This window comes from Panthera pardus, unplaced genomic scaffold, assembly GCF_024362965.1.
Source record: "Panthera pardus isolate Hobbes unplaced genomic scaffold, ASM2436296v1 HiC_scaffold_10, whole genome shotgun sequence".
Classification (NCBI taxonomy): domain Eukaryota; kingdom Metazoa; phylum Chordata; class Mammalia; order Carnivora; family Felidae; genus Panthera; species Panthera pardus.
In genome coordinates, this window is record NW_026526655.1 from 38,770,034 (window position 1) to 38,794,836 (window position 24,803).

The following is a 24,803-nucleotide window of genomic DNA, read 5'->3' on the forward strand; positions in this document are numbered from 1 at the left end:
ATACTCTTCATCTGTAGCAATTGTTAACCTTCTGTCATATTGGATTCTCTCACTGTATGTCTATTTTTTCTGACCTTTTATTATTTTAAAATGTCTATTTTTTGAGAGAGAGAACGCATGCACGCACACGGGAGAGGAGCAGAGAGAGAGAGAATCCCAAGTAGGCTCTGCACTGTCATCGCAAATCCCGATGATGAGGGGCTCCAACTCATGAACTGTGAGATCATGACCTGAGCTGAAACCAAGAGTTGGATGCTTAACCAACTGAGCCACCCAGGTGCCCCTGAGCTTTAAAGAATAAGTTGCAGACACCATTGCACATCACCCCTAAATACATGTTTCCTGAGAATAAACACAGTCTCCTACCACCCCCAGTATTACTGTTACTGTTTTTATCATTGTTAAACCTAAGAAAATTAACCATAATTCAATAATATCATTTCATGTACATTTTATGTTGAAAGTGGTTGAGTAATTTTTTTTTTTAAGTTTGTCCGTTTTTATTTTTGAGGGACAGAGAGATAGAGTGGAGGAGGGGTGGAGAGAGAGGGAGACAGAGAATCCCAAGCAGGCTCTGCAATGACAGCGCAGCGTTGCCGGACTTGAACTCATGAACTGTGAGATCGTGACCTGAGCTGAAATCAAGAGTCGGATGCTTAACTCACTGAGCCACCCAGGGGGCCTCATGACTTTTTTTTTTTTTTTAGATCCAGGATGCAGTAAAGTTTCATGCATTGCATTTGATCACCCTGTCTCTTCCTTTTGTTTCGTTTTATAACACTGTTTTGAAGAGGTTAAACCAGTTGTAGAATGTTCCACATTTTGAACTTGTCTACTTGTTTCTCAATTTTTAGAATCAGGTTAGCAGTTTTGGCAAGAAGACAGTGGATGTGATACCACTTACTGTGCCACAGCAGGAGGCACATGAGGTCTGATCATCCTGCTGTTGGTGACAGTGAAATGGGTCACTTGGTTAAGTGGGGGCCTACCAGAGCTTTCCCATGTACAAGTACACTTGTCCTTTTATGAGTGGTAGGTAATCTGTGGGATGATGCTTGAGGCTATGTGAATATCTTGTTTCCTCGTTATCTTTTCCCAAGAACTTTTACTATTTATATGTGATTGTTGCCTAAATCAATTACCTAGAGATTGCAAAGGGATTATTTTCTAATTTTATCATTCCTTTTCCACTGATAGCTGGCATTTTGCAAGAAGAAATTCCCTCACCTCCCCCATTAATATGGATTCATGAATTTTTAAAATTAGATGTTATAATTATCAACATTACACTTTTAGATGTGCAAATTACCCTAAATCTGGTGCCATTACAAGCCAGCTCCTGTGTTCTTTTTATACATGACTTCTGTACTTTTTGAGCACTTCCCTGCTTTTTCAGAAGACATATTTTTTAGTGACTCAAGTGAAGTAATAATATTTATTTATAATAAAAGAAATAAAGGTATCTTAGACATTTATACAAATTGATTTCCTTCATTCCTTTCCTTTGATGGAATGTTCTCCTTTCCTTGTAATATCAGTGATATGTGCATAACTGGCTCATTGAAGATTACAAGCATATCAAGAGGCCAATTTTTGATTTCTCAAAGCTAGTCCTTTTCTGATTTATGATTCAAAATAAACACTCCTGTGTGCTATCTCCTGGGACCCTCTCTGATCCCAGAGAGGCAGAATAATGTGGATGCTTAAGATGGTAAAAAAGCTTTGGGACAGCCCTCCTCACATACATCTCTGCTCTGTCCTTCCTTCCTACCACACACTTTGTAAATACGGTGTATACTGGAGCTCGTTTTCCATTATCTTTCCCAAATTTTAATTGGAAAAACCCCTACTGCTTCTCTGACATCCACTTTACCTCCTCTATTACCAACCTCTCTTTAAGCATTAACCACAGAAATTGCCATTTGAAAGCAGTTTAAATAACTTATACAGGGACAAGTCATTACATTTTAATTACTGGGGCCTTATCAAGAGAAATTGCTGTCAAGTATACTGAAATTGAATCCCTCTTTTGTAGAGTTCTTATATGAGTATGTGTAAGAATTTATTTCAGTACATATGACTTGGGTTGTCTCTAATCGGTTGGAGGTTGAGAGGAATTGGTGGATGGAGGCTGGGCTGGTGGGAGGAAGGAAGCGGTCTTAAAGGGGTCTGTTCCTAGACTGAGGTTATTTCACCCACCTGCTGGATATTCTGTTTTACCACTGCCTTGTTGAAATCTAGGTATCTAGATGTCTGAAGCATTGTCCTAGTTCACCGTTCTTACAAGCCTGTCAGAAAGGAAGTAAAGGATTTGGCATCACTAATACTCAGTGAAACCATGCTGTTTTCTAGTGAATGCCTGTTTTTTTTTTAATCTGCCCTAAGTTCTCACAGACTGCTTATTCAGTAATCCATTTCAGAGGTTTGGAGGACATGAAATCAAGCTCTGTGATTTTCAGAATTTCCCCTTCCTCCTAGCCTTGGCTCCATTCTGAGGGCAGTCCTTTTCCTGCAACTGGATGTTGGTTGTACTCCTGAATAAGGTAAAACTGATCAAGAAGTCATTGTATGGCCCTCTTTTATGGAAGATTATTCTTTTTTTTTTTTTTTAACGTTTATTTATTTTTGAGACAGAGAGAGACAAAGCATGAATGGGGGAGGGTCAGAGAGAGAGGGAGACACAGAATCGGAAGCAGGCTCCAGGCTCTGAGCTGTCAGCACAGAGCCTGACGTGGGGCTCGAACTCATGGACCGTGAGATCATGACCTGAGCCGAAGTCGGACGCTTAACCGACCAAGCCACCCAGGCGCCCCTGGAAGATTATTCTTGAGTGCCCACCAAGAAAATGTCTGCAGACTCTGTTTTGAGAAAGCTGTCTTAAATAAAACCTATTTTCTGGAAATGCCTGTCAATTGTTTCTGCAAATGAGAAGTCTTTTGTCATTGAACTAGTACAATGTATGTTTTTTAGGTTATCCAAAATATGAAGGCACAATACATAATTTGTGTAAAGCTCAGTTTGCTGGGGCCAGTGTGAGGAACACTGGCATGTTAGTGAAGAAATGGAGGCTGAGATCTTTGCTGCTAAGGGCTCTTCTGGCTGTTCTCTGCACATCAAGGTCACTTGGGTGCTTGTTAGAAATGCAGAATCTTGGGCTCTGTTCTAGCCTGTTGAATCAGAATCTTCATTTGAACACTCTCTCCAGGTGGTTCACATACAAATTAGATTTGGGAAGCACTGAAAATCATTTTTTGTGAGCCTGTCCTTCTCTGCACATTAACTAGTTGGGTGATAAAGGCTTGTTGTGTGAAGTACCTGCAGATATTAAGTAGCATATTTTGGAAGATCCTTCTTGAGTGAAAGCATTTCCCATATATGGTGTAAGCTCTTGGCTCAATATAGTAGTTAGAGATCAACCTTCCCACATCGCTCCTCCCAAGAAGACTTAAAGAGATGTTTCCAAAATGCCAAGAATATTATTTTCAAAAAGTGATTTTGCTAGTCATAGGCTAGCATGCACAAATACTCCCCTCCCATTCCTTGCTTGACATATTCTTTGTATTTTGATGATACCACGGGGCTAAAATTTTGAAGTCCTGCTTCAACTTGTAAGGAAAACTTACAGAGAAAGGCTTTAGGCTGCCTCTGTTGTTTGCTGGATAGCCTGTTTGTTCCACGGCACTCGAGGGGTCGGGCATAGGTGCTGATTTACTGCATTACCCTGTGCGTAGTACTCAGCCGAACATTAGGTGTTTGTCTTTCACGTTAACCCAGCATTGGCTTTAGTAATGTTGATGGCAGCTTGATATAAGTCAGGTTTCCCCAGCTTTTTAGATGTTTCACTTAGATCTGGAGGTGATGGGGGTGATGGTGAAGAAACTGAGCCACCTCACCTCATGAATCTCCCTCAAGTCTCTAGATATTTCTGAGGGGAAGGTGGGTGAGATATGCCTCTGACAGGTTAATTAATGTGCTGTTGAAGCAAATGCCTTAAGCCAGTGCCAGACTGCAGGTGCACCCTACTGGCTCAGTCCGGTGGGAGGTCCATCGGGACCCACGGGTGTGAGGAGCTGACCGAGGGCAGCAGTATGGTGGTGTGAAAAAGAGTATTGCATTTGGAATTCGTGGGATGTGGATTTGAATTCCATCTCTTCTGCTTTTTAGTTTTTGACTTAGTAGCAGTTATTTAACCTCTGATTTTTGAGTTAGATAATTATAAAAATAAGGTTAATTGATTTCTTCCAGGGTTGTTGTGAGACTCTAATGAGATAATATATTAATAGCCTAATACTGTGCTGGCATAGAGTAGGTAACCATCGAATATTAAATACACATTATGATATACATTTTGTATATTAAATAATTCCTTACCAGTTTTTTTTTTTTCCTCAGTGCCTGCCTCAGCTAAACTAAGTAGGGATTTAAGTAGCTTCTGATAGTTTTGTTCATCAAATATATTTCCAAGTGATTCTTAGCCAGGTAAGCATCATTTTTTGTTATCATCACTATGGCAGTCCTTGGCCTTCAAAGGCACAGTGTTTTCAGCCTGGCAGATTCATCAGCTAGATCATAGCCAGGAGGGATTACATGTCCAGAAAACTGAGAATATTCCATTTTACACAGAGGATATGCCAACATGTAGTCGGAGTCAGGAAAAAGTGAGGATATGCGTAAAGCAGTAACGTTAACTTGTGATGAAAAGGGCTTTGGTGAATTAATCATGTTTGAGTGGTTGCAATGTGTAGAATTATTTTTCATGAAGAAGGCTAGGAGATGTGCTTATTACTATTATTTTATTATTGAATCCTTCTTTTTTCCATGGATCTGAAGTGCACTCTTATCATCTAATAAAATTTTATATATACCTCAAGTCTTTTATGTAGTTAGATTTTTTTTTTAAGCTTAATTATTTTGAGAGAGGGTATGTGCCAGTGTGTGCTAGTGGGCAGAGAGAGAGAGAGAGGCAGAGAGTGAGAGAGAGAGAATCCCAAGCAGGTCCCATGCTGTAAGTGTGGAGCTTGAACACACAGACCATGAGATCATGACCTGAGCTGAAATCAAGAGTCCGATGCTTAACTGACTGAGTCACCCAGGCACCCCTGCAGTAAGCTGTTTTGATAGGACCCATATTGATATTTTTTTCTTTACTTAATCCTACGTGAGGGGAAATCTGTTCATTCTTGATGTAGGCCTTATTTATCCTTATTCTTGTAGGCCTTATTTATCCTTATTCTTGGTGTCCTTATTCTAGGCTTACATTATAGGTTTTGTAATCCTCGTTTGGCCTTTTAAGTTAGAGGGCTAAGTGCTGTGCATTGTGTTACTGTGGGCTCTATTGTGTATAGATCTGTTGTCTAAAGCAGAGATTTTCTGATGTTGTGTTCTTGTTATCTTTTTATGAAGGTGAGAATTTATTCCTGGATGATCTGAGAAACTTACAGGTAATTTCCAAGCCAGCAGTTTTGCACACCACAGAATCTACTGCTTATTGTTCTTCTAGGCTAAACGCCAGCAATTGACTTCTTATTTGTGCACTGCACACTGGGAAGTGTAGTTGGCGGGAACTAAAGTGGATTTGGTACAAGAAAAGAAGTTTTGGCATATGGGGGGCAGCTCCCTGCTGCTTTAGAAAGCAGCACAAGAGAGTGGTTTGCTTTCTTTTTGTGCAAAGCCCAGATTTGGGCAGGGAAGGGGTGGGGGAAGTGCAGATATTTTTTGGTAGGGAAGGAATTCTCCTATATGATCACCTGCTCCCCTTCTTCAATTTAGGTCTCAGGGCTTCAAATGAGGGTCAGTTAGGAGATGTTTCTGTCAGATTTCCAGGACCTTGAAAATGTCACAGAGAAGTCAATGAGCCAATGAGTGTAAATCAGGGGTTGCTTATTTTCTGTCATTGTAATTCAGAAATCTTAAAAAAAAAAATCTCTCTATTCACATCTCAGATGTCTGGGAGATAACCTACCAGGTGAACAGCTTTTTGTCTTCTGTGGCACTTAGGGCTGGGTCACTTGAATGAGATCCTGAGGTTAGTGACGGTAGAGATCTTATTGGTTTTGTGAAAATGACACTAGCATATAAATGTGTTTTGAGGCTTGCATGGGTTGAATATTGTTGATGGCTCAAGTTAATAGTGTCTTTGGTGAAAAACTCATGCAGTCTGTGGGGTATCAATTTGATTAAATATAAAGCTCTGGAAGAGTCTCTTTTGGTCTAGTGAGTCATCAGCCTGAAGGCTTCTCCAGACAGTTGTTTTGCAAATCAGAGTTTAAATGCATATGTCCCCTAGACCAACAATTTTGTGCAATTTTCTACCATGTTTTCTTGGTCACTGCTTCATTCTGCTAAGGAGACTATGGCAATTGGGTAGTGCCTGGGAGTATAATTTTGTTGCAGGATGTGATGCAAACACCTATTACCATTTGTAATGCTCTATTTACTTGTTTACTTGTTTTTTTTATCTGTCTCCTCAGTAGTCTTTAAGCAGTGGGCACATTTATTTTATTCTCCACTGTGTGCTCAGAGCCTAATGCTGTATTGGGTGTGTGATACATGACTTACACATATTTGCTGAAGAAATGAATGAACTTGAAAGAGTCTAAGTACCTTCAGGTTATGGGGGAGTTACAGACTTAAGTTTTTGACTTTTGTTGGCTAACCCACAACTTTGATTAACTGGATTCTAAAACCTCTTGCAGGTTTTATAATTACTGCATGTAATCCATACTGTGAGCAGAATTTGAACAAAATGATGTTTCTGGAGAACTGTTGTTTGCCTGTGAAATCTATTTTCTAATGACTTGCAAAAACAATTGTTAGCTTCTAGTGTATCTAAATTTGGCTCCTAGAAAGCAGCTATAGTAAAACATAATGGCTTGTGAGAAAGGATTGGATTTTCTTCCCTTTGTGCCCACCATACCCAGTCTTTCTGGGGTTTGGAACACAGCCATTTTTCTTCTCTGGCCTTGACCAGGTTAGGTTAATGGGAACAGGTGTGGTAAGGTGGGTTGGAAATTTGGAGGTGTTTTTGGATCTAGGTTTATGTTGAGGGGGTGGCGGTCCTGGAGACTTCACTCTCAAGCTGGATCTGGAAGTTCGTTTCTCCTGATTCTCTGAAGAGGAAGGATCTTCACCTTCACTGCCATTCTCTCCTCCACCTTGTTCCACTGAAGGAAAATCTAGTGGAACCAAATGGGAGGAGACTCTTGGCCAGTAGCAGAGGAGGAGGAGATGAGCCTGGGGCTCTGGTTGACAAGTGAAGACATGTAAGGAACCATAGGGAAACAGGAGAGGAAGGACTTCCCTGAGCCTCCCAAAGTGATCATGGTAGGAGCTGGGATTTAAGAAAATCTAAAATAACTCCTTTGTACCATCCTCTGTACTGTATGCTTCATCTTGTAATAGTAAGATTTTTCTTCTAGTGGACTGTATTTCTGGTTTCTCTGAAGTTGAAGGTTAGGTCATCTTCTGTGTCTGAGGCAAACAGAGGCTGTCTGGAAATTTTGAGGAGAATGGAGAAAGTCAGAAATAGTTGTCATGTAAGTGGACCAGAGAGCTGCCCTAGGGAAAATCTAGAAGGATTTCCAGGCAGCTGAGGCCTGAGGACTACTTTGGGGGAATATAAATGTGTCTGGCACAAACCTAGTTGGTCAGCATCACATGCTCCAGGAAGCCTGCTTTCACCATAAATCCTCAATTCTGATTTACAACTTAAAATATCCCTCACTGATAGTCTTACACCAACTTGGTCATACCTTACAATTCTGATCATTTTGGGCTGAAATGTTAGTTACTTGCATCTCTCTCCTCAAGGACCAGACACGTCTTGATCCTTCTTTATCTATAGGATACAGTGTTGTGCCCATCTCCTACTAGGCTCTAGGTAATGTTTGAGTTAACAGAGATTGGGAAGAGAGGGAGAGAAGTGATTTAGGATGGTATATTGTTAGAAAAGCTGGAAAGTAGAGAATGTTAAGAAAGAGCAATATTCAACAGTAAGACATACTAGTATAAGAAAATTCAAGAATGAGAAGTATTGCATGTGGCATGAAGGAAGTCACTGATGACCATGGAGAAGAGAGTTTCCGGCAAGATTTCGATCGTGAAGTCAGACTGTAATGTCTTATGGAAAGAATATATGATTAAATAAAATCACATTTTCTCAACATTTACTGTAATTTTCAATTCATGTTGATTCTCTCACAAATCAGGGAGTAATTATTATACATCTGAGTTTAAAAGAAATTTATAATCATGTTTACCATTTAAACAAAATTATCAGACACTAACTATATTTGGATGTCTTGAAACTGTATAGTATAGCAGCGAAACACATCTTTACATCGTTTGGGGGAAAATTACACATTTGTAAAGAAGCATATTAAATTCAAGCATTTGTTCTGAATTACCATTTGGAATAGAGTTTTAGTGGTAAACAAGCCAACTTCTGCTTGGTGGTGTCTACAAATTCTTAGTCTTTCCACTTCCTAGAGTGGAGTGATTCAAAATAGTTGTGATTTCTATAGTCTGCCACTTTGTGTAGCTTGAAATTTTTTGTTCTTTTAAGGTGTCCTACAAAAATGCTTGTGAAAAATAGTATCTAATTACTGTTTTTCCTGCCCCTATGCTTGGCTGTAAGAGTTAGTGTATTTCTTCCTAATAAAATGAGGTGGGCGTGTTTTGTATTGTTTTCATTGTGAAACTTTTTTTTTTTTGGTCCCCAAGGCATTGCATTTCTTTGCCTCTTTCTTAACATATTAAGCAGATAAAGCTGTTTACCTGGTCTGTTGTGATGGAGATAGGAGGAACATTTGGATTTCATTGAATTTTCTAGTATGGAGACAATGGCAATAAAAATACTGGGCAAAAAGACACATTTTTACATTTTATCCTAATCAGAAGTTTGAATGTTTAGCACGGTCTTGCTTACATGCTAGCAATAAGGCATGAAGGATTTAAAATCTTTTCAGTCATTAATCTTTTGGGGTGTAATTAAGGTTCCTTTAGCATCTTGTAGTTGACTGTATTTGGTCGTAAACTGCAACAGATTACCAAGGCAGAAAATCAGAATGGAATGTTCTCATTCATCAAACATATACCTTTACAAAAAAGTTTACTTAGAGGCCTATTAGGTCTGTCTGTCTGGTACATTCTTACAATGGAATTCTATTTTGCCATTAAAAGTGATGATATAAAGAAAAAATGTTACCAGAAGATAGTCTTTGTAGTATATTTTTTTAAGACAATAAAGTAAATCACAAAATAATAAAAATTATAACATGATCTCATTTTTAAATCTATTTACCTATGTATTTATGAGTAGAAAAGAATAGACTGGAAGGATATGTGCCAAAATGTTAACAGTGATTATCCTCGAGGGTTAGAAATAAGAGTGACTTTCCCTTTCTTCCTAATAATTTTGTAGAGACTAAAAATAAATAATAAATTTGAAGGGAGAAGCTATTTTATTATTTAAAGAACTTTTGTGAATATTTCATATCTGTTGTAATTTCTTAATTTCCTTTTTTATTTAGCTCATTTCTACTTCACAGAGATACATCCAGAGTGACAGAAAAAAACAGCTTCCCAGTTGTGATTCATTTGTAGGGGAGTCACGTCGCCATTAGGACTGGAATTTAAGTTGGGATTGGAAAATAAAGCTGCTTGTCAGGACCAGGAATGAAATCTGAATGGAGACTTAAAAGCAGGTTTTAGGATCTAATACAAGTGAAGGATGGAAGGCCAGTCTACCTCTGCAGGTCCGGGGCATTAACAAGTAGATGAGTTAACCAAACTAGTGTCAGATATCAGCCTGAGATTGCAGACTGAAATCCAGTTCACAAAGGTAAGCAGATAGGCAAGGTCAGAGTACTGACACCATTAAGTTAAGTAAATCTCAAATAGAAGTGACCAAGGAGCAAGTCTCTGATCATTGAAAACCCAAGAATTGGGCAAGTCTGTATTGTTAGCATAGCCCAGCAAGTTACAATGTTGTCTTTCCTTTGAGGTCCTTTGAAATCTGTCAACTAGACCCTGACGAATGACTGTCCTCTCAAACCACTGAACCATCCCCTCTCTCATTTTTTCCTGCTGGTTCACGTATCTTGTGAGAAATGGTCTGTGGGCCAGTACAACCTTGAATATTATAGCATTGCCTAAAACGATCAAGTTGTTTAGTAAATATGCTTTGCAATGAGTATCATTTCTTGTTCAGTTTTTCTGGGAAGACGCAGAGGTAACAATGAAGAAAGTTGCTTGTGTTATAATCTGTCTTCATAGACACAAAAGCACAAAAGGCTTTTTTTTTTTTTTTTTTTTTTTTTTTTTTTGGGTAAGGAAAAAACCCCTTTTTTGTAAGGAACAAAAACTATAAGAGTAAGTTTTAGAGTAGTGCCCCAATCTCTCCCCACTGCCCCCAGCAAATTCATATGTTGAAGTTTAACCACAAATACCTCAGAAAGTGAACTTATTCTGAGTTGAGGTCTTTACAGAAGTAATCAAGTTGAAATGAGGTGATTAAGGGGGGGCCCTCATACAGTGTGACTGATGTCCTTCTAAAAAGGTCAAGTTTCAAGCTCAGCCACACGTAAAGGGAAGACATTGTGAAGAGACATCTACAAGCCAAGGTAAGAGGCCTAGATCCTTCCCTCACAGAACCAACCCTTCTGACATCTGGACTGTGGACTCGCCTCCATCTCTGTGAGATGATAAAGTTGTTGTTTAAGCCACCCAGTTTGCGGTATTTGTTATGGCAGCTCTAACCAAGTAGTGCAATTTAAAGGCTGAGGAAGATTTTACTTTGTCATTTAATCAGTGCCTTTAGTTATTACAATGACCTGTGTGGGTTTTTCAGTGCAGGGCAGGAGAGCTACTTTTCCCATGTGATTTAGGAGTCTCTCAGGTGATTGAAGAAGGTTAGGAGCAAGGGTGTGGTTTATTCTCAGATCATCCAGATTTTCCTTCATATAATAGTTACCTAATTATCTTTCAGGTCTTTTACTATTTTTTTTCTCTTTTTGTAAACATTTGTCAGTTTTATGTAGTGACTTCATAGTGGATTTCTTATTGGTGTTATTTAAGCAGTGAGTTTCATGCTTATATTAAATTCATACATACTGTGGAGAACAGATCTCACTCAAGTTTCCTCAGGTGATGGGAGCTGCACAGGGAAGAAGGCCCCCAATTGATGTATGAGAGTATAATTTCACTTAGTTTTCCTTTGGTTGCTAGTGTAGGGATTAATTTCCTTGCTGCCCTTGAAGCTAGGCATGATCATGTGGTAAAATCTGGCCAATGGGGAAGGAGTGTACCCTCCATTCCTCTTTCTGCCTTCCAACTGACTAGGGGATGGTGATACTTGAAAGAGCTATCTGGAACTGGAAGTGGAAGATTTTCCAGTGTGGACTGGTTACATCTGGACTGTTAAATATTAAGATATAAATATGGCTCTTGTTCAAACCATTTACTTTTTGGTTTTTGTGTAATCACACCCGAGTCTAAAGCCCCAATGAACATATCCCAGTAGTTAGAGGAAGGTAAGGGCTCCAGGTCTCCCACCAGTTCCCCCATCTCTAGATATGAAAGCCAAATGTACATTTGTAAGAGGGCATACAAATATACCTACAACTTATTTTATAAGTTTAATAAAGTCTGTATTTTTGCCCTTTGGATGTTCCTTGGTTTGCTTAAGAGATTCACTTGAGGCAAATATCACAATGTTGTAGAGGCAGGATTCAATTAAACTTAGAGTTGGCATTGGACAACTAAGATCATCTAAGTAAACTGTGCCTGAGTGCAGAATCCAGCCTGGGGCCTGTTCCTGAGAACGGCCTGGTGAGATTATACCCCTCATGAAATGGTGGGGTACCCCTGAAGTTTTTATACCCAACTCACAATCCTTTTTTTAAGCTTATTTATTTATTTTGAGAGAGAGCGAGATCACATGCACTTGTGCATGTGTGGTGGGGAGGGGCAGAGAGAGAGGGAGAGAGAATCCCAAGCAGGCTCTGTGCTGACAGTGCAGAGCCTGACATGGGGCTCCAACTCCCGAATCATGAGATCATAACCTGAGCTGAAATCAAGAGCCAGACGCTTAACTGACTGAGCCACCCAGGCAACCTGCCAACTCAGAAGTCTTAAGTGTCTCTGATTTCAACAATAAAAGCCTACTTCTAATGTCCATTTTGATAATTGACAACCTCAGCTCTTTAGTAGAGGTAAAGATAACTGAAAAACTTACAGTAGCTGTCTCTTAATGTGGCCTTTTCATCCACCGACCTCATGTTGTATTGTAAAGGAAATTTGAGACCACATTATAGTGGCTGGAGTTCTTTCCTGTTACTTGTCTCCGCTTCTTGCTGTGTCTTCTCTGTAGTCTTAAATGCTTCCTTCCCCCTACAGACCTCAAGATTTGAATTATTCTTGGCTTCTCTTGCTTTAGAGTTTCAGCTTTTACTTTCTTTTGATTTTTTTTTCTGTGCTATTCTCTGACAGCTTTCCCTGTCAGAGTTGCATTCACACACTCTGAGAAGGGATCTTACCGAGTTGCTTCATCACTATTCAGTACACTTTGTCCCTCCTGGGGTTCAGCTCTCATGCCTGGCCACCTTGGAGGCCAGTGGCCTTCCTCGTGTCCAGTCTCTATCTGACACGTTTAGGTCAAGCACCAACCCCTCGGCCAGAGAGCTGTAGCCAGGGTTGCAGGATATATTTTACAAAGGTTGAAAATTTGTTCAAAAGAACCTGTTTCAGGACCCCTTGTTCTTGGAGGGAGGGCAGACACCAAGTTTCTAAGACTCCTCTCCAGTACTTTCCTTGATGCTTGAAACTGAACAGTGACATAAAAGTCACAGACCAGATATTCTGGTAAGTTGTCGACAAGTGTAGTTAAATCCACACAACTGATGTTTAAAGTGTCTGCCAGACACTGTGCTAGACTAGTGATCAAGTCATCCAAAGAGCTGAGTCTAGTGGGGGCGACAGAAGCAAATGATGATAATGGTTTGAGGAGAGAGAAACTGTTTGCTTCTCTCCATGGCGTGGGTTAATTGGGACAAGGGGCTGGGAAGTGGTGCTGGGGGAGGCACTCAAAGAATGTAACCACACACAGGATTTGTGCCTGAAAGGAGGAAAAAAGTGGTACACTGCAGCCATTATTTGCCTAACAGGTGCTCCGATTGGAGCTTAGCTTACAAAGATGTATACTTTTGTCTTGTCCTACAAATTGGAGTGAGCATAAACAACTCCTTGTAATCGAAATAATGTGGGTTTAAAGAACCGACCTTAATCAAAGTATCAGAGCTATGTGTTCACCTTAGTGGAAAATATCATTGATATATTCCCATAGTCGGAAACTGTTGAGTACGTCATTTTGCTACAGTGAATGATTTTTTGATGCTAGAATTCACTGGAAGAAATTCACAACATTTAATTTGAATGCGTTACGAGTTCTCTTGGGTGCCATAGAATTTAATCTATTAAGTGGTTTTCGATTATTCTTGGTACTTGAGATCCAGTGATGCATCCCCATAAGAACTTGGGAACAAGGGATATGTGATTGCCCTCTGAGAGCTGGTTAAATGGAGCAGAGACAGGCTTGCCAGGCGGATTGAACATAATGAGCATGGTTTAAGAAACAGTGTGTCTGTGCAAGTGGCTCTGGTCAGATGTTGAAGGACAGAAGGATGCCCAAGGATGAGTGTTGGATTGCCTTGGTGTGGATACTAATGCATTAAGCTACTTTGATGTTGATTAAGCATTCAAATCATATTATAAACCTTCCTTAGTCGAATTCCATTTTCTCTGTGAAAGCACTTATATAAACAAGAAGAAAGGACTTCTTTTTGTTTACAGGAGATAGAATCCCAGCTCAAAGTGAGTTAAGAAAGGAGTTTATTTTCTCTCATAAGTGAAAAGTTCATTGGGTATCCTGGTCGCAGGCATGGCTTGGCTTCATTGTTAAATGGTATTATGAAGCAACGTCTCTCTCCATCTCTTGCCTTCATTTTCAGTCAAAGCTCTCTCATTTTGAGGGGGCTTTCTGCATCTCCCTGCTCACAGTTTAACAATCCTGTCAACTACTGGGACAGGTTCAGCTCTGGGACTGGCCACTCCTGGGACATGTGCCCACCCAACCATTTAAACCATAAGTTCTGTTAATGGGGAATGAACAGTTCTCAGAAATGAAATTTTGTAATCAGAATAAAGAGGAATGGATTTGGATAGGTGGAAATGGCAGTTTTTCTGTAGTTCGGTTATTTGATTTTCATGTATGTGCCCACAGAAGGAAAATGCACTTGCCTCCATGTTGAGTGTTTATGGCTCCTTGACAGAGTTCTTCCTGTAAATGAATACTTTGGCATTCTGTAAGTGTATGTGTTCACATACATACACGCCCAACGCCCACCCCTCCCCCCCGCCCCAATCATACACATAGATCTTATGAGTTACAATAAGGTGAATTTGCCTGAGAGAAGGGTCTGCTCTGAACAACTAATCAGGTTCCAAAGCCTTCCAGAGACGGGTGATGCAAAGTCTGGACTTGAGCAAGAAAAGCCTGAGGTATGAGACCCATAGGAGTCTCCTCTACTGTTCCCTCTTGCTTTTCCCTTTTGAATTCCCACACCGATTACCACATTGTATGTGTGGTATGCCAGTTTTTAAAAAGGCCATGGCATCAGGAAGAGGTGAATTGCCCTAACAGATCAGATCTGTCATCTAGCCAGCTTTGTATTTAATGTAAATACTCTTAGAGACCTCTGACTTGACTTGCTTTTTGGGAAGTAGCACCATCCCTATTTTTACACTGTGAAAATAGGACTTTGGATGGAATTCATTTCCCAAAAATGGTACCTGTGGAATTGTGAGGTAATTTTGCAAGAGTGGATTGAGACTTTCTGGGAGACTTATACATTGATCTATTAGAAATACCTGTATCTGTCTATCCCAAGTTTAATGCTTAAGATTATATTATTATTTAAATATATCTATGCTTGTATGCATGTACTGTCCCTGGAAGGAAACAGAAGCTAGTAACAGTAGTTGCCTCTGGGGGCGAACTGGTGGCTGAAGGAAAAGTGTGTGAGGGAGACTTGCTTTTCATTATTTACTCATTAATTGTCTGAATATTGTATGATGTGTATGTATTACTTTTCCTAAAATTATGGATGAAATAAAATGCCTAAAAATCACATTATGAGCAGTTTCTTTCATCAGGAGGTAGTTTTTAAAGAGCCAAGTTCTAACTTCTGCTTAATTTTCTCATGTTTATTTTTCATTTCACCAGTTCTGGTGTTTCAGAGTATTGGGTTAGCCTTTTCTCTGTCCAGTGTGGTTTTAGTTCCATGCCTTTCTCTTGCTCTTCTTTGTGTCCTGTGCTTTCCTTTAATTTGTAGTTTTGTGTTTGTATTTCATTCAAGTTCTTTTCAATTTGGCCGGCTTTTCCTTTATCTATTTGCAAAACATTGAGATAAAATCTCTCTCTCCCAAAATAAATAAACACTAAATAAAAAAAGAGTCTTCCCCCTGGTTTTTGACACTTGTCTTTTTGGAATAAAAGCCAAAAGGTGTTTTTTTTTTTTTAAATGTTTTATTATTGGGGTCTTTAAATATGTGGAGTCAGTTAAAACAGAGAGTCAAAAAGAGATTAAAAAATTTCTGTGCACACTCACCAGTCTTTTGAGAAGACTGAGGTGTTCTCTCTGAGTCTTTATCTGCTCATGGGGGTTCCTCATGGGCTTTCTTCTGTGAGCTGCACCCATACTGCCTCTTCCATGCTTTGCCGTTCCAACCTCTTCAGTAGGGAAAGTATGCAGACTTGTGAAGCAGTCTGAGTCAAGAATTCTAGAATTTTAAGATTTCCTCCAATCCTTTACTCATTCTTAATTTGACAGAAATATTTTTAGGTGCTTGCCTTTACCAGATCTTTCTAAAGTATTTAACTTGGTTTCCATAGTTACTACCACTCTTTCTTTTTGCTCTCAAATTTCTGGGATTTACATAATATTTAATTCAATTATATAATTAACAATAACAAGTAGAGCTGGCATAAACAGGTCTGGGAACAAACACAATTGGCTTTGGTGGGCACATGACTCAGCTGGTGGGAACAAAGGTGCAGAGGCAGCCTGGAGGGCAGCCTCCCAGGGGCTTCTGGGAACATCACTCAGGAGGGGCAGAGAGAGAGGGAGAGAAAGAATCCCAAGCAGGCTCTGTGCCACCAGTGCAGAGCCCTACACAGAGCTTGATCCCACGAACCATGAGATCATGACCCAAGCTGAAATCAAGAGTTAGATGCTTAACTAACTGAGCCATCCAGGCACCCAAGGTAAGAGAGTTTTTTAAGATAAAGATACTGATGGATAGAAGAGTACAGATGAACTGAGGATAGTTTTATGTATAGTCTTCTTGCTGCAATGCTAAATTGCCATGTTTTTTTTCTTTTTAGTTGCTGCTACTACTCGTATTCTCTGTCGTGTAAATAGGATGACCAGTCGTTTGTGTGATCATTCCATGGAAAAAGTGAAATGATTAAAAATATTGTACATCCTCATAGTGATTTCTTTGTTTTAGGAAAAAAATGGGTAATAGAAGATAGTATTTGAGATTTAGACTTTTTACTAGATCCTATTCCTGAAGCCAAGACTACACTGTATGTTATCTAATGTGAGAATAAAAATAAATAAATAATAAAAAAAAAAGATTCAGAGATTTAGACTTTTTAGGCACAAATACATTCCTCTCCTATACTTGATTACCAAATACTGATCAGTTTCATTGATATTAACAGATTTCTTTAGCATAGTAACTTTTTTTGTTTTGTTTTTTAGAGAGAGAGAGCATGAGTGGGGGAGAGGGACAGAGGGAGAGAATCTTTTTTTTTTTTTTTTTTAGTATTTATTTTTAGTTTTGAGAGAGAGGTGGGGGAGGGTCAGAGAGAGAGAGGGAAACAGAGGGTCTAAAACTGGCTCTGTGCTGACAGCAGAGATAATCTTAAGCAGGCTCCACGCTCAGCACGAAGCCTGATGTGGGGCTCCATCCGACAGCACTGGGATCATGATCCAAACCAAAATCAAGAGTTGGATGCTCAACCAACTGAGCCACCCGGGTGTCCCATAGCACAGTAACTTTAAAAGAAATTAATGAGGGGGCACCTGGGTGGCTCAGTTGGTTAAGCATTCGACCTTGGCTGAGGTCATGATCTCATGGCCTGTGAGTTTAAGCCCCGTGTCGGGCTCCATGCTGACAGCTCAGAGCCTGGAGCCTGCTTCGGATTCTGTGTCTCCCTCTCTCTCTGCCCCTCCCCCACTCTGGCTCTGTCTCTCAAAAATAAACATTAAAAAAAAAAGATTAACGAATAGGTATTTAATGGATACAGCGACGACTTGCTCTTTCAATTTTTAAAAGCCTTAAAGGAACAGCAGAGTAGCAATCATGGTGATAAAAATGTGTACAAATATTTGCTTATTGACTAGTATTTTATGGAAAGCTCTTCCATGTTTTCTGTCGTTCAAACCTTACCACTTCCTGTGAGGAGAGATGGTGGGGGATATTATCCCCATTTGACACATTTGTAAAATGAGCCTCAGAGGTTCAGTGATTCACCCAAGGTCCTACAGTGGTTGAGTTTCTCAGACAAGAACTCAGGAGTGTCCAGAATTTCTCTTCCAACCCACCTTTAGTCTCAGCTTAAGGCTCTAGGATACTTCTGCACTTCTGCCACTTTTCCATGCCATTTGGACAATAGTTACTTGCTTTTAGGACTGAAAAATTAAATAGACTCTTTCTTTGCAGACTACCACTTCTCACTGTTGGAAGGACTTGTTTTCTTTGTTCTGAGATATTTTTTCCTACCTTCAAAGTGTGTTTCAGCTCCAAGGAGACTGCCATGGCAGCAGGCTGATTTGGTATGGAGGCAACAGCTGGTTTCCTTGCACGTTACTAAGCTTTTATTTCTGGTAAGTTTTTTTTTTAAATTTTTAAATTTTTTATTTTTTTTTATCGTTTATTCATTTTTGAGAGACAGAGAAGAGACAGAGCGTGAGTGGGGAGGGGCAGAGAGAGAGGGGGAAACAGAATCCGAGGCAGGCTCCAGGCTCTTACCTGTCAGCACAGAGCCCGACGCGGGGCTCTAACTCATGACCCATGAGATCACGACCTGAGCCGACGTCGACGTTTAACCTACTGAACCACCCAGGCGCCCCTATTTCTGGTAAGTTTTGACGAGCAGCCAGCAAGCTGGCCTCTGTTTCCTCTCATATCACCAGGATTGTCTTTCATGTAAAAATAAAGGTACCTAGGAGAAAACCTTATACAAGCAAAACCAAAAGTGTCAGAACATGTTGGCTTATGATACCTTTGCATAGTTTTACAGATGCAGAGTTTTAAACAAGACAAATCTTTGTTTTTTTAAAAGAAACCAAAAATCCTGGGATGCCTGGGTGGCTAAGTTGGTTAAGGGTCTGACTTCGGCTCAGGTCCTGATCTCGCGGTCTGTGAGTTTGAGCCTTGCCTCGGGCTCTGTGCTGACAGATCAGAGCCTGGAGCCTGCTTCGGATTCTTTGTCTCCCTCTCTCTCTGCCCTTCCCCCATTTGCACTCTGTCTCTCTCAAAAAATAAATAAATGTTAAAAAAATTAAAAAAAAAATAAAAAAGAAAAGAAACAAAAATCATGAGTAGGCATGTAGGGGCACTGGCTAAGTTTGTGATTAACTGGCCTTTCAGGTACTGCCGTGATAGAAGAGTATTCTAAATTGGAGCCCTAACTTTCCCATAAGTGTAATGTGGGCAAGGTTTTTAGAACCCCTTTGCAGTAACCTCTCTGAGGATTGTGGAGGGTGCAGGGTACCTTTTATGCTGTCAAAACAAATCTGGAGCTGCTGGGCTGGCTGGAAAATTAGCCTTTTTATTGCCCTCTCTGTCGTTCAGTGTTTGCCAAACTGTGGTCCGGAACTGCCTGCATTAGGATTTCTTGGGGTGGGGTTTAGGATTCTTAATTAAACAAACTTTCCAAGTATTCATAGATACTTTAAGATTTGACAGCTACTGGCGCCTTTCTCATTTCCCTTATTTGTCTTAATCACAAGTAATTGAGCTACACTAAGGACAAATCACTTTGTGGAAGGGGGTGAGGAGGATGCAGGGGAATGGTCTCAAAAAGGTAGAGAAACAATTGCCATTCTCGACAGTCTCTGTTAGACTCTTGAGTCTTTCTACTGAGCGCTCTTCGGTCACACCTCAGCCTGGTCTGTTGTCTGCCCTGGTTCATGTTGTCCCTGGTTTTACGAGAAGTATTTTCATATTTATAATCATCTGTGCCCTGACTGGTCTGCCTGGCAGTCAAGAGCTCTGCATCTCCCCATCCTTGGCTTCAGTTGAATTATAAACCTTTGGATATAGCTACCTTGTCTCTAGATTGGATATTTGAGTTCCTCTTGGCTCTATTGCCTTCTATCCAGAGGCTTTCATTCATTCATTTTTTTTTAAAGTTTTTTATTTCAATTCCAATATAGTTAACATACAGCGTTCTGTTAGTTTCAACAGAAATTCAACAATTTCATACATTACTCAGTGCTCATCATGATAAGTGTACTCTTTAATCCCCTTTGCCTATTTCACCCATCCCCCCACCTACCTCTCCTCTGGTAACCATCGGTTGGTTTGATCTCTATAGTTACAAATCAGAGGCTTTCATTCTTCTCCCTTCTCATCTTGGTCCCATATACATATACAGCACATTCTCAAATTCTAAACAGTTTTTCCCGATATACTTTTTTGCTTTTTGTTTTTGTTTATGTCTACCGGAAACTCTCATAGTGTTAAGGTATTCAGGTTCTTCCACGAAGCTTAATTCACTTTATATGGTAACCGAATTGTTTCCCAGGAGCAGGAGGCTTGTGATATGGAGGGAGGACAGAGAACAGTTTTCCTTCTTCTTCCTAGTATAGGAATGACTTTTTGCCTACTCCTTTTCTTCCACTAGATCCACTCTTGGCTTCTGTATTTGAAGTCAGGTGATGGAGCTCTGAGGTGAATGATGCATCCCACACACAGGAGATGGCTGATGTGTGGGGAGCTCTGGCTTGTTCACTTGTGGCTGCTGCTGCCTTTCACCCAACACCACCACTGATGTAGCCATCAAAGACCCACTGAGTTAGAAGTCAGGACTTCTGGGGTGCCTGGGTGACTCAGCTGGTTAAGCGTCTAACTCTTGGCTTTGGCTCAGGTCATGGTCTCATGGTTCATGGGTTCGAGCCCTGCATTGGGCTCCACGAAGAGCCTGTTTGGGATTCTCTCTCTTTTCTTCTCTCTCTGTCCCTCCCCCACTTGTGCTTTCTATTTCTCTCTCCAAATAAATAAATCTAAAAAAAAAAAAAAGAAGTCAGGACTTCTAACTAGGTGGATCAATGCTCATTAGTTTATTCATGGAGTGCATTGGCCATTTGGCAGATTAATATGGAGGGTGACTGGCCCCATAGCTCTCAGCTTCTAGTCCAGAAAATTGGATGACATGCTGTCTGAAGATCATTTGCCCTGTAACTTTTTGGAATTTATAATCTCCTTTTCCCATTCAAGCTGGAAGTGAGTCCTAGAAGGGGGTCTAGGCACCAAATAGCAAGGCTAAAGTTTTTCAAGAAATTATTATATACTTTTTGCTTCTCTTTCTGCTTATCATTGGAACAATTCTAGAAGTTGATGGAGATAGGAGGTCTTTTGTGAGGCTGAGCATGCCAGCTTTTAAGATTTATAGGCTTTAGACACATAATCTGGAAAGCAAGTGCCCATGGACATTTCTGATTTTTCTACTTCAGCTCTCTTATGTGATCCTGTGGCCCCTACAGTAGTCCCTTATGCAGGATGCTGCCACAGCTGTCGTAGTTTAGAGTGGCACCGTGCACCAAGGTGAACCAAGAAAACTAACGAACTCAGAAGTGGACAAAGCTAGAGTGTCCGTGAATATTCTAGCAGAGCATCGGAGGGTTCTCATATCAGGTTACTCGCCAACTTATTAAGTGTGTCCTCCATATCCAACATTGGTCATTTAGAAAAAGAGAGTTTGAGTTTTTAGGATGCTGTATGGTTCCTAAGAGCCCACTTTACCTTTTCAGGTTGTTCTAAAGTGCTCCCAGATTATTAGGCCTCTGTCATCCTTTTCTTTCCTCTGTAGCTGTTCTCTGATAAATGTTAGGATAGAAAGCGATCTAATTAAATTCTTCATAGTATAATGATTCCCCTGAAGGTGGTTGGATTTTTTTTAAACAAATAATGCTTGTTGACTCATATCTTTAATTGGTGACATCTGAGGCAATGTATCATAATGAAGTGAGCAATTTCAGACATTCTGAACAGAAGTGAAGGGACAACACAAAAGAGGTCTGTAAGCTCTTTCTGCTTTCTCTGACTTTTGCTGCTTTTGAACTCCTCTCACCTCTGCATTTCCAAAGTGACTGTTAATAGTTTAGGGATGGGTGAGATGGGGGGTGGGTAAGACTAGCCAGGACTATTATGTATATGTTTAGGGTTGACTTTGCCACAGACAGACCTAAAAAACTATATGGTAAGAGGATAAGGCTTTTAATTAATTGTCTTGTAGTTTGCCTTAGCAAATCTCTTTATCTTTCAATACATTATGCAAGGCATTACATCAGACTCACCCAAACTGCCTATGGCATGTAAATGTGATGTGGAACAGTATAAAATTTCTAAACATTGATGTATTTGGACTAGCGTCCTTTCTTATGCATTATGTTGGAAGCAGCCCTTAAGAAATAACAAAGCCAGCATGGTGAGCAGTCTGTATGTCTCACATTGGTGGTAAGGACCAACCACATCTATTTTAGTATGATCCTGATTTTGAGTTTCTGCATTTGGAGTCGTTACCAACTTTCTGAAAGCAACACTGATTTTCACAGACTGGGAAATCTGTTTTCCCTCTTCTGGGAGTGCTGTGAGAAATGAGACTTGAAGCTTTAAATATGGCTTTTTAGGGGCTAGCTTTTTTAGCAGTTGAAGAAGAGTTATGTCGACAATTTGTTTTCTTCCTAGTCATTTTGTTGTGCGCATTGTGGAGAAGACTAGTTAGTTGAGGAGTTAGCTGCTATGCTCATTTAGTGTTTGCTATTTAAAAATTTCCGCATTTAGATGTGGGGAGCTGTGGGGTAATTGAAATGGGATATGATTTCGGTATATGAGGCTTGTAGCAAGATGCTTTGCCCTCACACACACTGTGGCAAGAAAAGCATGAAAGTGTCGTGTTGGTCTGGTTAACCCTGCCCGGTGTGGTGAAACCATGAGAGGAGGCAGATGAAGCCCATCTTGTTCCCCAGTAGAGACTGGCAGTGGAAATGCTGAGGCTCAGGCAGGCGGTTGTGTTAAGCAGGTTCTTGGGAGCTACTTTTAGTTCTTTGAAAAATTTATATCTCAAAGCCCCAAATCTCCCTCCTGCGTCACAGCAGCTGGCCTACATTCACCAGAATATGCAGCCTCTCATCTGATATTTATGGGTGGTGGAGTGAGGCAGAAGAGAAGAGGATTTAACTATCATTTCAACCCCGGTTTTCATTTCCAAGGCTGAAAAGATTCTTCTGTGGTCCTCAGGTATGTATTATTTAAAGAGGAAAAAAGTAACACATTCCCTCTGATGTTTCACTGGACTCACTGAGTTGAGATCTCAGAGCATGTTGCTGCTAATAATTGATTCCTGTGTATTAATGCTGACATATGAGCGGCCTAGTGTGTGTGGCAGGGAAGAGCTACATAATTTAAGAACAAAGCAGAGTAAAGATTTTTTGCTGCACATGGACAGGAGGTCCTGACATATACTGAAGACTCATTTACAGCCAGACTGAACCTTTCCTGTGGTCAGGCAACACATCTGGGAAATAGGACTATAAATAGCTGGATATTAAAATTTATACATACTACTTTCCAATTGGCTGATCTCATTTAGTTTAGGACACAAAATTGGGACCTTTTAGCAGTCTCATATTAACAGTAAAAACAACTGAAATCAGGATTCTGGGAATTGTGTGCAATAGTAAATCAGAGTGCAGTTATATAAAAAAAATACTCAGCCTTTGCTGATAACTGCTATCAAAAATGAGGTTATAAATTATGTACAGTAATCCTTTTTTACAAGGCTAGTATTATATTTTCACCTCAAGCAAAATTTGGTTTCTTGTTCTTGATGCAAAACAAGAATTGGAGGTGTTATAAAGCTTTCATCTTAGGCATTTAATTAAATTCTGCAATCTAGCATTGACCTCATACTGTTTTATAGTGAGGTAAGCTGAGCCAGAAAAAAGTCAGTCTAGTTTAAGGTGACAGTAACAGAGGCACTTGCCTAATTAAACACATTGTTAAAGGAAGATCAAGAATGAAATTACATCTGTATATTCCTTTTCTTGTGCTATGGACAAGAGAACAGATAATTTTGCTGAGATTAAAGAATAGGAGCTTCTCTGTCTTACAACCTTAAAATTGAAGGGGAAAGCAGGAGTATGGAAAGGGAAGTGAAATACAAAGTAAGGGGAAAAAAAAAGGCAAGTTGTCTCTTGGCTGTTGTGATTCAAAATAATTAAAGGACAAAGTTCATCTATGGTGGTTGAGGCTGCTTCAAAATATGAAAGGGGCTCTAGAATGTCCCACATCAATGACAGACATTTGTCTTCCAGCATCATGGCTTTGGAAGTAGATAGAGGTCATCGGTTGCTAATTCCCAACTAACTTGGGGGTCTTTCTTGGTTTCTCGACAAAGGATAAGGTAACTAAAGTTTGGACATATTTGCAATATTATGATTTATTTGTTTACTGGAAGATCAGCTGCCAAATCCCTGGCTTCCAGAAGAGAAAACATACTAGCTAAGCACCTGTCTTAGTCTTCAAACAAACATGGTTAAGATGCAGTTGAAGTTCTATCCAAGGTGAAGAAAGACATAGTAATAAGGCACCTAGTTGGTCTCCATACCACATAAATTATATGCTATGGGCTTGAAAAAAATTACAGCTAAAGAAACTATATGCTATCTAACTGTCTTCAACCCCCAAATATTTTGAATATATTTTCTTAACAAAGTGTTTTGGGAAGCAACATAGACTGAAAGGTTCACTAAACCATGCCAAATTATGCCATACTAATCTCTTCTTCTTCTCCGCCCCCACCCCCCCCCCCCCCCCGCCTTTTGTCCTCTTCCCTTTCCTTCTCCTTATTAGTGTTTTCTAGAAGTAAAATAAAACAAAATATGGAGATATTTCTAGATTGTAGTGAGGTAATTGACAAGATCTGTTGAGATGGCATTGTGGTCAAGATGGAGGTTTGCGCCCCGGATCATATGTTAGGTGCCAGATCCACAGGGTGCTGCCAATGCAGCAGTAGATGAGTGAGAAGTGGCCTCTGTCTGCAAAGAGCTTATAGTGTGTTGAAGGAAAGAGACTATTACAAAACAAAGGGTAGTAAAATATGTTGAGATAATGGTGGTGGGGGTGCAGGATCTTCTGTTGGATCTAATGGATCCTCAAGGTTAGGGAAGATTTGTCCAAGATAATCTTTAAGCTGTGGTTTGGAGGCTAATAGCTACATTAACGTGGGAAATGGTAGAGTATTCCAGTCATAGCCCTTGCATGTACAAGGACTCAGAGGTGAGAAGGACATGGTCTCTTCACAGACCTGAAAACCATTGAATATGGTAAGCGCATCTGTTAAGGTACAAGCTTAGCTGCTGTAACAAAGTCATCCCAAATTATAGTAGCTCAAATAAGACAAATTTATTTCCTCCCATGAAGTTGTCTGGAATTGGTCGACAAGCCAGGTT

General features: G+C 40.1%; 1 protein-coding gene across 5 annotated transcripts in view; it reads left to right on the plus strand.

Annotated features, from left to right (window-relative positions):
- The window catches only part of HECW2 (HECT, C2 and WW domain containing E3 ubiquitin protein ligase 2), a 369,811-nt gene that overhangs the window by 26,015 nt on the left and 318,993 nt on the right, over positions 1-24,803 (plus strand). Inside the window, exon 1 of one of the 5 annotated variants that reach the window (XM_019428320.2) lies at positions 17,844-17,951. The exons of the other annotated variants lie outside the window; for them this stretch is intronic. The gene's annotated coding sequence lies outside the window, so the exon portion shown is untranslated. Of the gene's footprint in view, positions 1-17,843; positions 17,952-24,803 lie in introns of those variants that run through there. 5 annotated transcript variants of the gene reach the window in all.